At 33.6% G+C, this 15,893-nt stretch overlaps 2 long non-coding RNA genes across 2 annotated transcripts in view; both read left to right on the top strand.

The window, feature by feature from the left end:
• The window catches only part of LOC149910613 (uncharacterized), a 341,209-nt gene that overhangs the window by 147,415 nt on the left and 177,901 nt on the right, over positions 1–15,893 (top strand). The window lies entirely within an intron of this gene.
• On the top strand, positions 14,316–15,773 carry LOC149910617 (uncharacterized). The gene is made up of 3 exons (XR_016457344.1): positions 14,316–14,612; positions 14,944–15,188; positions 15,676–15,773. It is a non-coding gene; the product is annotated as an uncharacterized LOC149910617 (long non-coding RNA).

Genomic DNA, 15,893 nt, shown 5'->3' with positions numbered 1-15,893 from the left:
AAACAGATGGGACCCCTTACCATAGTGATGGTTTTATCTCACCATAAGGATTTAATTTTATCCACAAAGAAAATTAATTTAATAATTATCCTTACCTTGGCCAGCCTGGAAGGGAAGCGTAAAAGGTAAGCGATAAGGCCGCCACTATAGTACTGTATCAATCTTAATTTTAAACAAGTGTGGTACCCTTAGGTGGTACCACATTAAATTGTTAAATAAATAAATAAAAATTCAAATGAACCGCACTTCACTCACACTACAGAGACGTGTACTGTACTGAAATGAGAGTCGTTGGTTGGTGATGAGCATATTCAAGAGATCCAATAAAAAAGTTAGTAAAGCATTAATACCTATTAGCCATTAGGTAAATAAAACGAACCCTAACAATAAACATCATCTATTGAATTCAAACTTTGCCTAAGCTCTATATTAAAGAGAGAATACATAAAATATAGAAAAAATACCAACTAAACCTGACCCGTAAAATAATTTTAATTACGAAATGATTTATAACTCCAATAGAGCCGAAAGCCTAGCATAATAACCCTTTGTGGCACAAGTATGGAAGGATGACGCGATTGCTTAGGTGCGCGCTGACCACTGCCTTTGTTCACCACCACCACAATGACTCGTTAATGAGATCAGATCCATCCTTACTGGACAAAAGCCACCCCCACCCGTCCCCTTTATTTTATTAATTAATTCATTACAATAGAACCGAACCTGAGCTTCGGGAACTATCAACCTATTGTTCGACTGATAGTGACTTAGCAACACAGATCGCTAGGAATGCTGATACGTAATTGGATAATGAATAAATTGAATATTGTTTAGCTAGTTCTGCGCTTTGTTACCTATAACCTTAGTGTAAAATTGAGTTTCTCATTAATTCATTGGTTATAATTTTAGATAGCACAACTTTAAATACTGTCTGTGAAAATTTGTACGTCTTCTATTTCTTCTTCACAGGATATTTGCACTCTCAGACCTGGTATAGATATTTTAAATGAAAACTTGATGTAAACGATAAATCTATTTGGCTCTATCTACCTACTGAATTTCATTTAACAAGTTATACATTTAATTAGTTAGACGTATCATAGCAATATCACTACAAAGTATAAAAGAAAGTAGCTTTCTCTGTCCCTATATCCATATGTATGCTTTAATCTTTAAAACTACGCAACAGATTTTGATGCGGTTTTTTTAACAGACAGAGTAATTCAAGAGGAAGGTTTATGTATATAATTTATTTGGTATTAGCACAGAATAGTAAATAGTACCTACAGGTATTAGGCAAAGCGGGTGAAGCCGGGGGCGGAAAGCTGGTTTATTATACTTTCCTTACTTCGTTAATCTAAATTATAATACATGCGGACAAATCCAATAAATGAAAAATAAAATCTTGACTCATGCTGTCTGTACGATATGCTCAATAATATTTTTTTTTTTATATATTTTGCTTCATAGGTAGTGATTATGGACAAGACACACATTTTAACTAAGTGGTAGAGTTGCTTGTAGAGTCAGGGCATGTTGAGTTACATATGATAACTTTTTGGCAGTGAGTGGTGAGCTGATAATATTTGGAGACAGACTTCCTAGAATTATAACCAAATTGAGTATACAGTATACTTACTTACTAATTTGGAAAATTTTCATCGAATTTCGTCACGCAATCAATTTTTTTTTTACATTTAACATTTGTTTTGGTCTCATACACATTTGTTCGTACCGCGCTCCAAACATTTGTACTTGCCACTCTTTCGCTATGAAAATGTTTAGGAATGTGTAGTTTACATAATCAAAACTGATAGCAAAAACACATAGGTATTATTATTCAACCAAAAAGCTAGTCCCTACAGGCTACTGCACTGATAAATCAGAAAATGCATTCGAAGCAAAAAGAGGGAAAAATCAAATTTCAATTTGAATATGGCAATGTAATAGTAAAAGATTGAATTTTGATACGTGCCCGCGAGAGCCGGGGCCATTGAAACTCGTCCGAGCGTGGTGGATTCTGCTTTTGGTAATATTTGCTTGAATGTGGTTTGCTTATTTCATTTACATGCAAAATATGTCTAATCTGCATCTTTAGTGAGTGCTTTGGAAATGTGGTTCGTGATTTTAGTGTTATATATTATATGTAGGTATATGTCTATTGTTGTATTGTCTTCATTTGGGAAGTATCTCGAACTATTCTTGATGAACAAATCAATCAAGAGCATCATTCTGGTTGAAAAATCTGTGTTTTTTTCTGCTTATAGCATTTTATTATGTTAATGACATTTTGCTAACATCAGCAAATCTTGGAGTTGAGATACTTTCGACTTAAACAGAAAATTCTAAATACATACTACATCTGCATTCATAACTAGTACTATAATAAGCACAAAAACCACAAAAAGCTTTCAATTATAATTTTCTAATAAAAATGAACCCTTACATTCTATTAAAATTCATCCCTTTTTAGCCGATAGCACTATAGGATTCATAAGGCGTAAGATCAAACGTTGGTATATCTTTTTGCCCGTAACGAAATGATGCTCCATTCCGCTGGACTGATATGGACAAATAATAAAATATAGTTAGGGTGAATGTAGGTAGGCTTCGAGAATGAACGGTCATAAGCACAATTTTATAATGCCCATTTTGAGAGACACTAATTGACTCCTTAGACGCTTCAAAGATATTTTTTACAAAATATGTTGAGGAATTTCGTGGTAATCCATACAAAACAATAATAATCCAACAACATAGGTAATAACAATAACTTTATGATGATTAATATTTAATCTATATCACTATGCTTTATAATTAGATAGAGCCTATTGAGTAAGAGTTAGGCGACATGTTTATCACATCCTTTCAAAGTTCAAAAATGTGATGGGAACCTCCACTGGAAAAGTGACGAGGTGTAGGAGTAGAAATACACTTAGATGATAGTACGTTATTTAATACGGACCTTTTTTTCTCGTGGTACCAAATTATACAGCTGGTAAATTTAATTTAATATGGCTTATTAAATCGGAGTGTCATTATAACTTCCACTGGATAACATCATAGTGTCGTTGCAATCTCGAGCTAGACCACAATACAAGTAAACAAAGTAAATTACATATAATCATGACCCAGTGAGTGCGTTGCGCACAAAGCTCGTCAAGCAAGGCCATCACAGCATGTCAAGTTCGCGTACATATTTCGCTAAAGCGTCGCTACAGTAACAATAATGGCTGAGTTTCCATTGTTTGGGCCCGTGGCACATTACGCTTTTGTCTCTGCCCTCTCCCGTTCCTCACAATGCGGCCAGGAAACAAGTGAGCCTTTATTTCGCCTCTTTTTGTCTCCGAGTATCGCTGCTTATTGTCTTCATTCGATTGTTCGGAGCTCTTCAGAGGGCACATTGTTGTGGACTCCGTTGTTAGTGCTGAGCTTGCGGATGTTCTATGTTCTAAGTGCCGTTTGGATTTTAATATGCCGATAAGTGTGTGTTTACTCCCATATGTGCGGCCCACAGTATGCCCTTGCCGCAATTTGTTATATCCTGTATTAAATTGATATAATGAAGTTGAAGAAGATATAATGAAGAACATTTCTGGTTCTGAAAATATACTGCATAAGTGAAATAAATCTAATATGATATTAATTAGAATTATTTTGTAGCTGCCTTAACATATTAGGTATAATTCTTAGGTACAATTTTATTTTTTACACGTGGTTCCCCTCATCTTTCAACAGCGATACCTATAGCCTAATTATGTGCCATATAATTAGTCAGAAAGTGGTTCTTGGCAAGTGCCGACTGTTGTGTCGATGGTGCCGTCTTTATCTGCGAATGATACAAGCGCCAGCATCTCTAGTTAGCATTGTTCCCGCGGCCCTATTGTATAGGTGGCTTTGTTCAGGCACGCCCCGATTTTTCCTTTTCGCTTTCGCAGCGATGTAGCACTGGAAAACCAAGGGCCACAAGGGTTCCCTGTGATATTTCATGTTCGCAACGAATGTTTGTGGTGTCATTGTATTCGTTATAAATTTTAACAGTACCTACCAACAGTCTATACTAATTTATAGTTACGCTAGTTATGCTTCATTAACAGGTAAATACTAGTACTTACCTCAAATTAACTTTTGCTGAATATAAGCGTAGGTAATTGTTGGCGCACATTGAATGAAACTTTCAGAAAGCAATTTGCGCTCGCATTTATCACGTAACAAAATGCATAGAATAGAAGCCGAAGCGTCATAATGTCAAACGTTCTAGTGTGAGAATTGTTGAATATTCTCGTTGAGAGCTCTTTAGAAAACCACCCCATTGCGTGTCCCTTTCCACGAAACTCCATTCATATTCCCCGCGTTTTCCATACACAATATTGCGACTTTGTGAGGCTGCACGCTTCTCAAGTCTCCAAATAGTCCATTGACGAGCGTCGAGCAAGTTCGCTATAGCGAATTAACACTATTCACGAGAAGTTTTGAAAGAGGACTACTCTCATACAATTTGGTGGCATTCAAAGATTCACTCCTTAGCTAGCTCGATGAATACCTTTGTGGAAAATGTTCTATATTTTAGTTTGAGCACGAGTGAAGAACTAATTTCAAGAAAATACACGGAATTTTTGATATTCCAGTTTTATTATAATTCATTTAAATGATGGATGTTTTGAGGGCACGTATTATAAATCATAACGTTGATAACATTTAAGAGATGAGCCTTATTAAATTAAAACATTTGGGTAAATCGTTATATTATTAAGTTCTTTCCTGTAATCATAATTACAAATTCACCTTACATAAAACGTAAACTATAAATAATTAAACTCTCACACTTTAACTTTGAGCAATAGTTTCTTTACAACCAAATTGATGCCTACCCTCAATGGTGCAGACTCAACACCAAATTACCGAGTCATTAAGTAACCCTCGAGTAGCAAGGAACAATTAACTCCGCGACAATACTGTACCATTGTAAGGCTATCGTTCTAACAGTTGTTGCAGGCTTCTGAAAGAAGGCGAGTTCAGAACAAAAGATGGCCCAATTGTGTTACCAGCCACTTTCTCTCTCTCTCACTCGCTCAATTGGAATTAATACAATGGTAGAGTCAAATATGAATGTTTTTTATGAAATTTTTAACTTTGTACAAAATAAGTTTTTCTGTAGAGATGTCATAGAAAGTTCTTTTTATGTGTAACAGACTTGAAAAATTCTAAAGTATTATGTAGAGTGTAGACTCTACTTTTCTGTATTAAAGAAGACCATTATTTCTTGTATTTTTCACGGATCAGTCATTATTTTTGGAAAAGTTTAAAGATAGCTCGTATGGAGCTAATCAGCCCCTCGATAGACATGACGGAAAAGTTGGTAAAGGCTTATACAGGGTGTCCCAAAAAGTAGTGATGAACGGAAGCTGGGAGGTAGAGGACCTAGAGAGCTATCCGAATCACCCCCATGTATGTTATGCGATTTTTCGTATTTTCGGAGTTATGACATTTTTTTCAATTTTTCATCTATCGCTGAGTACGATGAGATTTTTATTTATGGTGACGTGACTTATTGCGCTAGATGCTTGATTTTTTTTTGTGTGGTAAGCTGAAAGATAGGCCAATTCAGTATGGTAACATTTACTATCGTTAGATCTTCGAATGGAATAAAAAAAGAATTAAATGCCAAGAAAGATAAAATTACCCAGTATGTTCACAACTTCAAGGGCCCATAAAAAAATAAAATCACATAAAAAAAGTTTTCCATTTGGCTTTTAAAAACTCGCTCTATCTATCAGGTAGCTACCCTAAAAATTTCATTTTATTATTCAGAAGGCTTCAATCGAAAAATTGAAATCTAAATGTGGTAAGTGCAAAAATTTTATTAACATGATGATCATTAAAACCAAATTAAAACCCATAAATAGGTGTTTAATTACCAGAAATTTTTAAAATAACCCCGCTGTTGCTCAATGCAAGTGCGACATCACCGTAAAAAGTTGTCTTTTAAATGTCTGAATGCCCTTTTATCATTTTTAATGGTTTCTTCTGCTACTATGAATTTCCGGGTTATTTCGTCCAAATTGTAGCATTCTCTCAAGTAGCCGAGGTCTTTTTAGTATCCCCATTGAAACAAATCAATGGGGTTTAGGTCGAGGGACCGTGCAGGCCAGGCTTTAAGGCAGGCGTCACCAGCGCATGCGCAGGCTGCAACGACCAATCCATCTTTCAGGGTATCTTTGCCCTTTAGCCTGGCCTCGACGGTCCCCGGACATAAACCCTATTGATTTTTTTCCGTGGGGATACTACAAAGACGAGAGACTGCCACAATTTGAACGAAATAACCTGGAAATTCATAGTAGCAGAAGAAACCATTAAAAATGATAAAAGGGCATTCAGACATTTAAAAGACAACTTTTTACGGTGATGTCGCACTTGCACTGAGCAATAGCGGGGTCATTTTAAAAATTTCTTGTAATTAAACACCTTGTTATTGGTTTTAATTTGTTTTTATTAATCATCATGTTAATTCAATTTTTGCACTTACCTCATTTAGATTTCAATTTTTCGATTGAAGCCTTCTGAATAATAAAATGAAATTTTCAGGGTAGCTACCTGATAGATAGAGCAAGTTTTTAAAAGCCAAATGGAAAACTTTTTTTATGTGATTTTATTTTTTTACGGGCCCTTGAAGTGGAGAACATACTGGGTAATTTTATCTTTCTTGGCATTTTAATTCTTTTTTTTATTCCATTCAAAGATCTAACGATAGTAAATGTTACCATACTGAATTGGCCTATCTTTCAGCTTAGCACACAAAAAAAAATCAAGCACCTTCCGCAATAATTGACGTCACCATGAGTGAAAATATCACCGTACTCGGCGATAGGTGAAAAATTGAAAAAAACGTCATAACTCCGAAAATACGAAAAATCGCATAACATACATGGGGGTGATTCGGATAGCCCTTTAGGTCCTCTACCTCCCAGCTTCCGTTCATCACTACTTTTTGGGACACCCTGTATATGAAACGGTATTGTACGGTTCCAATACATAGTATGTTACTTTTCGCTTCAGATTGACCTGACGAAAATATTTATGGAAAACCCATGTACGAATAAACATCACTACAATACTGCTTTTCTATGTGTTTGAGTGTAAAGATCTATAATAAAAATGTATTAATTAAGCCCTTATGAAAACAATATGTTTATCAAACTCCTATTAGCAATTCCGATAGATATCCATTACAATTACAATTATACTAATTATCTCTAATTATAATCTGTAGACGTTTTGACAATTGGTTACCTACCAACATCAAATTTGTATCCTTCAAAATTATCATCTGTAATCCGTTGTTGTTATATAAATATTACAATAAATGTTTAATATTTACATGTAAATCGTCGAAAGCGTTGACCATGTATTCAGTATTTGATTGGAACGTGTAGACATGCCTTTTCGTTTTAAAAAACCTCCATGTGAAACCACATATGTAGAGGAGATTGAACCCGATAGTGCTTCGAAGGGCTTGGATATAAAATGTTGCTTGAAAGCAGGAGTTTTCGCAGTCATATTAATAGCTCAGCTTGCTTGCTTCTTTATTTTCTTCTGGCAACGAGGTCCACCATAAACTTTAAAGCATATGCATTTTATATTAAATAGATTGTAATTTATTCGATTTTTATTAATTGATATTATTACAGCATTAGATTGATTATTTTTAGCTCTTCTACAGATCTAGCTCATGCTTGCGTTTTGGGCAGACTTTTCTTATCACTTTCCTGTGTCGGCTAAAGCCGATACTTATAGGCTTTATGGAGTAAGATTGATTTTACGAAAATGACCAGAAACCTAGTAACAAGATTAACAGCCACCTTCCACATACTCAGTAAGATTTGTTTAAATTAGCCAAGGATAATTAATATGTTTCAATTTCCTTGTTTTATAAGCGTTACAAAAATATTTATATTTCATCAAAACATAAATATAATTGGTCTGCTACTTATTGGTTTATACTCTTAATTAAAGTAGGAATAAGTCAATTTAATAATATGATAGTTTCAACCTCAGGGTTCAACGTTTAGGTAGTTCGCCCGCGTTTTAACCAGATACAACGTACCTAATCTACCCACTATTCCAAGCACTAATTTTAAATTTATTTACCTCCCATCTAATATTAGTCAAATACATACGTACAGTACGTTTACATAATATAATGATAGTAATAATATGTTTATATTCATGCTAATTGTACCTACGTAGTAGAGTCCACAGGTACCTAGAGTCACTTTAATAGATTATTCTTTAGGTAGAGATTTAAATTATTTAGAAATACAATAAATACAGTTCACTAACTGTATTTATTTTATTTATACCCTAACACCCGAAACCGAATACTCTAACACTGAACCAACACTTTCTTTGAAAACGTTGGGAATTCGACATTAAAATTTTTGCAAATTGTGCATGGCATGTACAAAATCCAAAATATACGTGCAAAGAATGTATTATGATGATGAAAATTGACAAAGCACTTCATAATTTACTCATTTATCCCTATATTTTCCACAAGCAAAGATATAACTTGATTGTAAATTGAATATTTCTTAACCCTGGTTTCCAATGTGAATCTGATGAGTGCTGTATCAGTCTAATAAGCTCACGAGTTCGATTTTAAGCCTTGAATGTCAATAGGTACGGGAGGAAACGTGGTGTAATCACGCTTGCTTCCAATTTTGCTCTATTCAACCGATCGCGACTCGTATCGAAGACCTATTTTGCTTTACGCAATAACGCGCTTCATTTTTATGGTGGTTGAAGTATGGTATCTAATCAAACATTTGGATAAATAGCTTTGTGGTTGATTAGTGTTATTTGCTTAGGTATTTATTAGTTAGTCGTTAGAAGGCTGTGGAGGAATTAGAGGACGTTTTATTAGGATATCCACGTGTAAATTGTACTTCAAATACTCTCTCTAGTATTCTATCCACGCGAGAAATAACAAAGTTATTGTTTTGAGCGTAAACATTGTTATTTTGGCGATGTGAAGGTATATTATATAATATGATTGATAGTGAAAATAACTTTTACAATATTATGTATTGTCATATTTCAATACAATAACTATTTCGATTTGTACCTATTTTGTGTTTGATTGAAATGGAAGTGTATGGCAATTTCCTATTTTATCTCCTATTTTTCCTTATGATCAAAAACGTGATTACAGGCTATTATTATATAAAACGATGTCTTTTTCTACAATGGCAACACTGCGCAACCCGCAATATCTTTGATTCCCGCCTTTTGTACAGCTGATAAAAGCGACACTTCGCGCCCATCTGGTTGAATGCACCCATTATACCAACACAAAAGTGGATATTACAAACAAAACAATCGCTATCATTACCGCGGGGAACAAATGTAAATTTCGCCAACAACATGAAATCGTAATAACATTTTAAAAGTACTTACCTATCTCAATAAATTGAATAGGTACTGTTTTTAGTATGGCTTTAACTAACAAGTACCGAGGTAAATTGCTGTAATAGTCAAATTATTATTATTTTGACTTTATAAAATCCTGGAGGAGGAATTTATTAAATGTAAAGCTGAGTTCTGCAGTTAAGATATTTAAAGGGAAGAAATTTACTTTGAAGCCCACTACCTCATCATGGTTCTTTTATACTGAGTAGGTACCTATCAATTCTACTTAGGTACAGCTAGAAAATAATTAGTAACAAATAAAAAGTGAAGCTTCATAAAGTTCTCAATCATTCAATTACAGTATCATAGATACCCTAACTAATAACTGTACCAAACTAATTTTCAATAAATTTGTTTGGTTGTAGAATTTAGGAGATTATTGAGATTAATATTCCAACTGCATATTTTCTTAGGCATATTTACATTTGCTTATTCATTTTTATTTTTCGTAGAGATTATTTCACCTAACCATAATATAAAAAATTTAATTGAAAATTAATTTGGCTCTACACTCCATGATTATGTATAGGTTTATACATGCAAAATAAATTTAGCCAGATCTATTCATCAGATGTCGCGATATGATTGTGAAATAGAAATCCATCAATCGAGGTATGTTTGAAAATATTGAGTACATTTTGAAATCTTCTATGGCTGATACTAATTATTTACCTAGGAGATACGTGTACTTTCCTACATCTGTGCTGAAAATGAAAGCTGAATATAGGAAAGCATCTACTATAGTGAATACGAAAATAAGGTGGTTGCACAGAATTATCCTTACTTTCTATAGGTAATCGATAATCTTTTTAGGGTTCCGTACCGTAGGGTAAACTCAAACTCAAACATTTAGTGCCATATCACACTAGCGGATTGCGAGCGGTTTCAAAGCGGAGCGGGTGCGCAACGAATACGTTGCGGTTGCGCAGCGAATTCGTTGCGGACGCGTGGCAGATGCGCAACGTTTACGTCGCAGTCATGTACACTCATTAACAAAATGGAATCCGTGCTGGTTGTTACTTATAACTTGTGATAGTATAATAATTATGAGATCATTATTTTTTACGAGTTTCATAACATGTTAATGTTTAGGGTATTGTTTTATCTATTAAATCTTGGTCGAAATGCAATCAGATAACTTAATTGCTCATTAAGAAAGTTCATTAGTGAAATAAATGTTAAAGCTCCTTAACTAAAACAGGGCTATCTTATTATTAGATAAATAGCAGTGAATAGAAAATTTTATCAAGCAACCAGCAACTCACTATCACTTTGCTCATAATTAGGTTCACAAAATCTCTTTATAACATACGTTGCTATGGGAGAGATTATACTGGTCAGTCGTTACATACTTTTGGAATGTATGGTACATTCTAAAAGTCCTAGTAATTCAATTTTATAGCACCTTTTTTTAACAACTCCAGTTGTTATTACATCTTTAGTTAACTGTTAAGTAAGTGCATTTCCACAGTACGGTTAAAAAATTGAGTGCTACAGAAACGATGGAAATATTGAATGGAAGTTAGGCAAGGCGGAAGGGCTGGCTTTTGTGCGAGAGTATACAAAATGACGCGTCCGCAACGAATTCGCTGCGCAACCGCGGCGTGTTCGTTGCGCGCCCGCAACGTATTCGTTGCGCACCCGCTCCGCTTTGAAACCGCTCGCAATCCGCTAGTGTGATATGGCACTTATTCAATTAGACTTCTTCTAGAAGCACTTTTGAATCGTCAAATAAAATAAACTACCTACAAAATTGTAATAAGTAGGTAAGTACCTATGTAGTGATCAATTTTTTCTATTCTTTAGATAATAATTCATAACAAATATTTTTTTATTTAAATACCTATGTACCTTTACCTTTTCATTCTCTTTGCACATTTATATCCTCGTGTCTTTCATCTATACTAATATTATAAAGAGGAAAGGTTTGTATGTACATGTATGTATGGTTTTCACGCATAAACTAATGGACCGATTTTGATGAAATTTGGCACAGATACCTAATCTTTAGACCCTGAGAAAGAACATAAGGCTACCTTTTATTGCGAAATATGTACCACGGGCGTAGCCGGGGCGGACCGCTAGTAAGTAATAATTTTGTAATCTATACATGTCTTTATCTTTATTATTATAAAGCTGAAGAGTTTGTTTGTTTGAACGCGCGCGGTAATCTCGGGAACTACTGGTCCGATTTGAAAAATTATTTCGGTGTTAGATAGCTCATTTATTGAGGAAGACTATAGGCTATATATGTATTATATCACGCTACGACCAACAGGAGTGGAGCCACGGGGGTGAAACCGCGCGTCGCAGCTAGTAAATAATAATATATAATTATAAATTATTGTTTGAAAGTACTAAAGTTATATTGCAGATTCTTAGGATTGCATAAAGAAAACGGCATTATTTTTGAAAAGTACCTAAAATATCAATAAAAGTTTTCCAAAAATTTCATTTTCCAAACCTGCGAATCGAAGCGACTGAAGTCTGTAAAAATTATCTAGGTACATCCTGTATTTTTATATACTTAGGTACATAGATCGTTAGGAAAATTTCTCTAATAAACTTTATAAATCAACTAGAGAAAAATGATTTTCCCGGTTTTCTTTTGAAATGTTTACTGAATTTTCTTTGCTACAAACCTCACGAAGCCAGAGACCTTTCCAACGAATGCAAATCCGTGGAAATCGGTTCGTGCGTTCTGGAGTTATAGCGTCAGGAAGGAAAACCCGACTTATTTTTATAAAGTAGAGAAGATAATATAAGTCACAGATCACAGAAACTAAATATAAGTACAATTTTTGAATTGGGCTCTTTATCAAGTCATAGCAATGTTTTTTTTTTTTTTTGCAAATTAGTTACTTAATTAAAATACCTATTTTTCTATTTTTAGTTAAGTAAAAAAACTCTTTCATAAACCATGTTATGCAGTCACCAAGACTTATAAAAAATAATAATACCAAACAAGATACCATGTGATACCAAAAAACAACATTGGCGCCACTTGCCAGTTCCTATACAGTACCGACCACCAAACTTGGAGTGCTCAAATCGTGCAAAGCGCCATCTATGTGCAATGGAAGCAAATTACGTTCTGTAAAATACCCTCTCAGATTCGAGTTTCAAACTTCCCTCAATAGATGGCTCTGTACCTCGTTTTATTTCTTAAACTATTTTGCTAGATGGCGGTAGGGTGCGACATGACATAAAAGTTCAAGGCAATTCCAATAGATGGCGGGTTTAATGTAAAACAATTCCAGTACTGTAATTCAAGTCTCAAGTGGTCACGGATGAATTCATTATGAGGATCCATAAAAAATAATAATATGTTATAAAAAGAACATTACACCATTTATTTAAATGTTAGTTAGAAATAATTTTATGTTCATTGTTAGGTTATTCAATAATTCTAAAAACGAAATAGAGACCTAGGTAAGAACAAAAGAAGGGTAAGAACTCTACTAAGTACTAGGTGGGTACTTAAGTACCTATTATGCGTTTGAAAAAGACATCGATTTTCCTTTTTTCAATTATTTCCACAGGTTTACAATTTCTGCGTTACCGTCAGGCGTCAACGAATCTAAGCTTTTATATTATTATTAGTCTGTGCTTTTACCTACATAACAAATAACTAAGCCAAAAGTAATTAAGTAGGTAAGTACCTAGGTATGTTTGGAAATTAGACAGTCCAAATCTTGATGACAATATGAAAAAATAAATATTGATATTATGAGGTACTTATATATTATGCGAGGTACTTATGATATGATATAATATACCTATTGACATCATAATATCAAGTACCTAGGTACCTAGATGAGATGAATCCTCGGGCTGAAAGCTACCTAGGTATTACTTGTATACGTAGTATATTATTATTAGTCTGTGGTATTACGTTTTGCGATTCACAGTGCACAATTAAACATAGGTCATGTCGCATCAGTCAAGACTTGACTTGAATTTCTGCTCTTGACTCTTGAAATTTACCAAATGACATTTTTATTACATTTTTATTTTATTTTAGAAACAGTTGTCAATATGTAATTACATTACAATATACCAACAATATACACTAATATCCATCGAGATAGTACATAGTTACTATCTCTATGCTTATATCTTATATCCATCATTCATTAAATATTTAATAGTAATCTGAAACCATAAAAGTGATAAATTCAACTTATACTAAAATGTACCTACCACAAATGTGCATACATTTAAACCTAAAAACACGATCAATTAGTTAATTATTATCACCAGTATAACAATAATGTTATGAAGGAAAAAAAAAAGTGTGTGCGTGTAACCTTTACGCGCGATTGAAGTAAAACGCACATGTCAATATAACCTTGATAATGAATATTATAAAATGTCGCAATTGTCAGAAAATTTATTTTTAATTTACTTATTTTAAAAGTAATAAATAAACAAGTATATTTAGAGATTTTCAAAAAATTTTGCAATTTAAAATAATGTTTTTTAAACTGTTGAATTTTTCATTCACTTTGCTATTCACAATTGATCCGTTTGAAAATTTGAAAATAAATAATCCTAATTGATATGATATTTGCCACTAGCTGGCGTATAAGTCAAGAAGCGTGTAGTATATGACATATACTTACAAGTTACAACCAATCAGAATTATTATTTTTAAATGGCGGAAACTACACAGCGTTACTTCCGTCAGAAAAAAAAATCTGAGTTACTCCCTAGTCGCGCCTAAAGAAGTTTTACTTCAAAAACAAGAGTGTCGACCTTCTAGTGATTAATCCGCACATATTACGCACACAAGGCCTTGTCGTAAATTCTTAGCGACATATTGTCTGACTGCTAGATTATTTTTAACCTCGTAACGCCCAGATACCTATTAAAAGGCATGCAGCTCGATAGTGGTACCGGCCCAAGCTGTTATCCAACTTTATGACATAAACGCCCACGGTACCTTTTTAAAGGTATCTGACAGTATCTGATTTGAAAACGCCGTAACATTTTAAATTACGCGCCAAATCTAATTACTGTTTTTTATCCGGCTACTGGAAAGTATGTTTTTGTCTATGGTTAAGCAATAGTGCCAATAGAAAAATAAAATATATGTAATTTCCGGCGAAAAGTCTGGCCATCTTGACTGACTAGAGGACGTGGTAAGTTCAATCCATGATTATTGATGCAATCTTAGGTTTTTAACTGAGAGTATCTTACTCTGCTTGTTGACAAATAAGTAAATATTATAATTACATTTAGATTTACGCGAAAATAAAGAATATGCGTGTAAAATAACCTCGTAAAATCTGGATACCTTTTAGAAGGTATAAGAGTATTAACATATTATTGGATTTTAAAAGGTATAAGGGAATAAACCACTAATCAATTTGATTTGCCTTTGAAACTTATGACTTAGACCGTTTTCTCCTTCATAATATAAAGTAAATTATTTAGTCTGTTACAGAATATTTTAGTACCTATCCTTTTCAGGTAACCCAATGAGAGATGAGCAAATCGAAGAAGCTTTAGAAGTATTAAATCAGTCAGATATAGAAGAGTATGAACTATTTGGAGATGAGGATTACAACATATAAACCAAAACCAAGAAAGCTCTTCCAGTTCTGAAGAATCTGAAAATAATATTTTTTTATTAAAAACCAACTCTTATTTGCGAAATTATTTAAAATTTCTATAGAAATATATCAATTTACCTACTATCATTCTGATTTTAAAAGGTATACAGGTTGCTATTATATAGTGTTTTTGGGTCCAATTTAGAAACTTGCTAATTTTTGCTTCTGTCATCTGTTGGAAGTGGATTTCTTCTGATAGAAATCCTAAAACACGTGATAAACTAGCCTTTAAAAATAATAAGTACAGAAAATAATGATCATATTGTTCAAAAATTGATATTTTTTTCTCAGATTGTTAGTGTGAGATATCTTTTTGGTCATTAAAATTTTGGAAGACATGTATTAATCCAAATATTTATGTTCATTGTTTTTTGTAATATAAAATAAACCCTATATTGTCTACCGCTAATCAATAATTTAAAAAATACGAATTTTGCGAAATCGGGTTTTGTAATACATTAAAGCCCATATGCCTAAATAAAGAATAACGAATTTGGGGTTATTTAGTGTCTCAAAACCTTCCACTGACATACATTTACATGCAGAAAAAATCCCACGCTCATACGGAAATAATAAGGCACTTTTTTAGATTTCATCACCTCCGGGTCCGCACCATGTGAACCTTTTAAAAGGTACTTGGGCTGCAAGCCAATGTTTGGTAAAAGTAGCCTGGGCGTTACGAGGTTAAACTATATACCACAGCTATATACATTTACTAATGCATATTAAAATAATAAAAGCGGTAATTTAGAACGTTCAAAAATATACACAATCTTCGTTATTCACCCAGAACGTTCATTTTTGGCA

This window comes from Colias eurytheme, chromosome 2 (assembly GCF_061535395.1).
Source record: "Colias eurytheme isolate Ceu_HAF_F1 chromosome 2, ilColEury1 Martin Lab GWU primary, whole genome shotgun sequence".
NCBI lineage: Eukaryota > Metazoa > Arthropoda > Insecta > Lepidoptera > Pieridae > Colias > Colias eurytheme.
The sequence above is the reverse complement of the archived record's forward strand: the minus strand, read 5'-3'. Positions and strand labels throughout refer to the sequence as shown.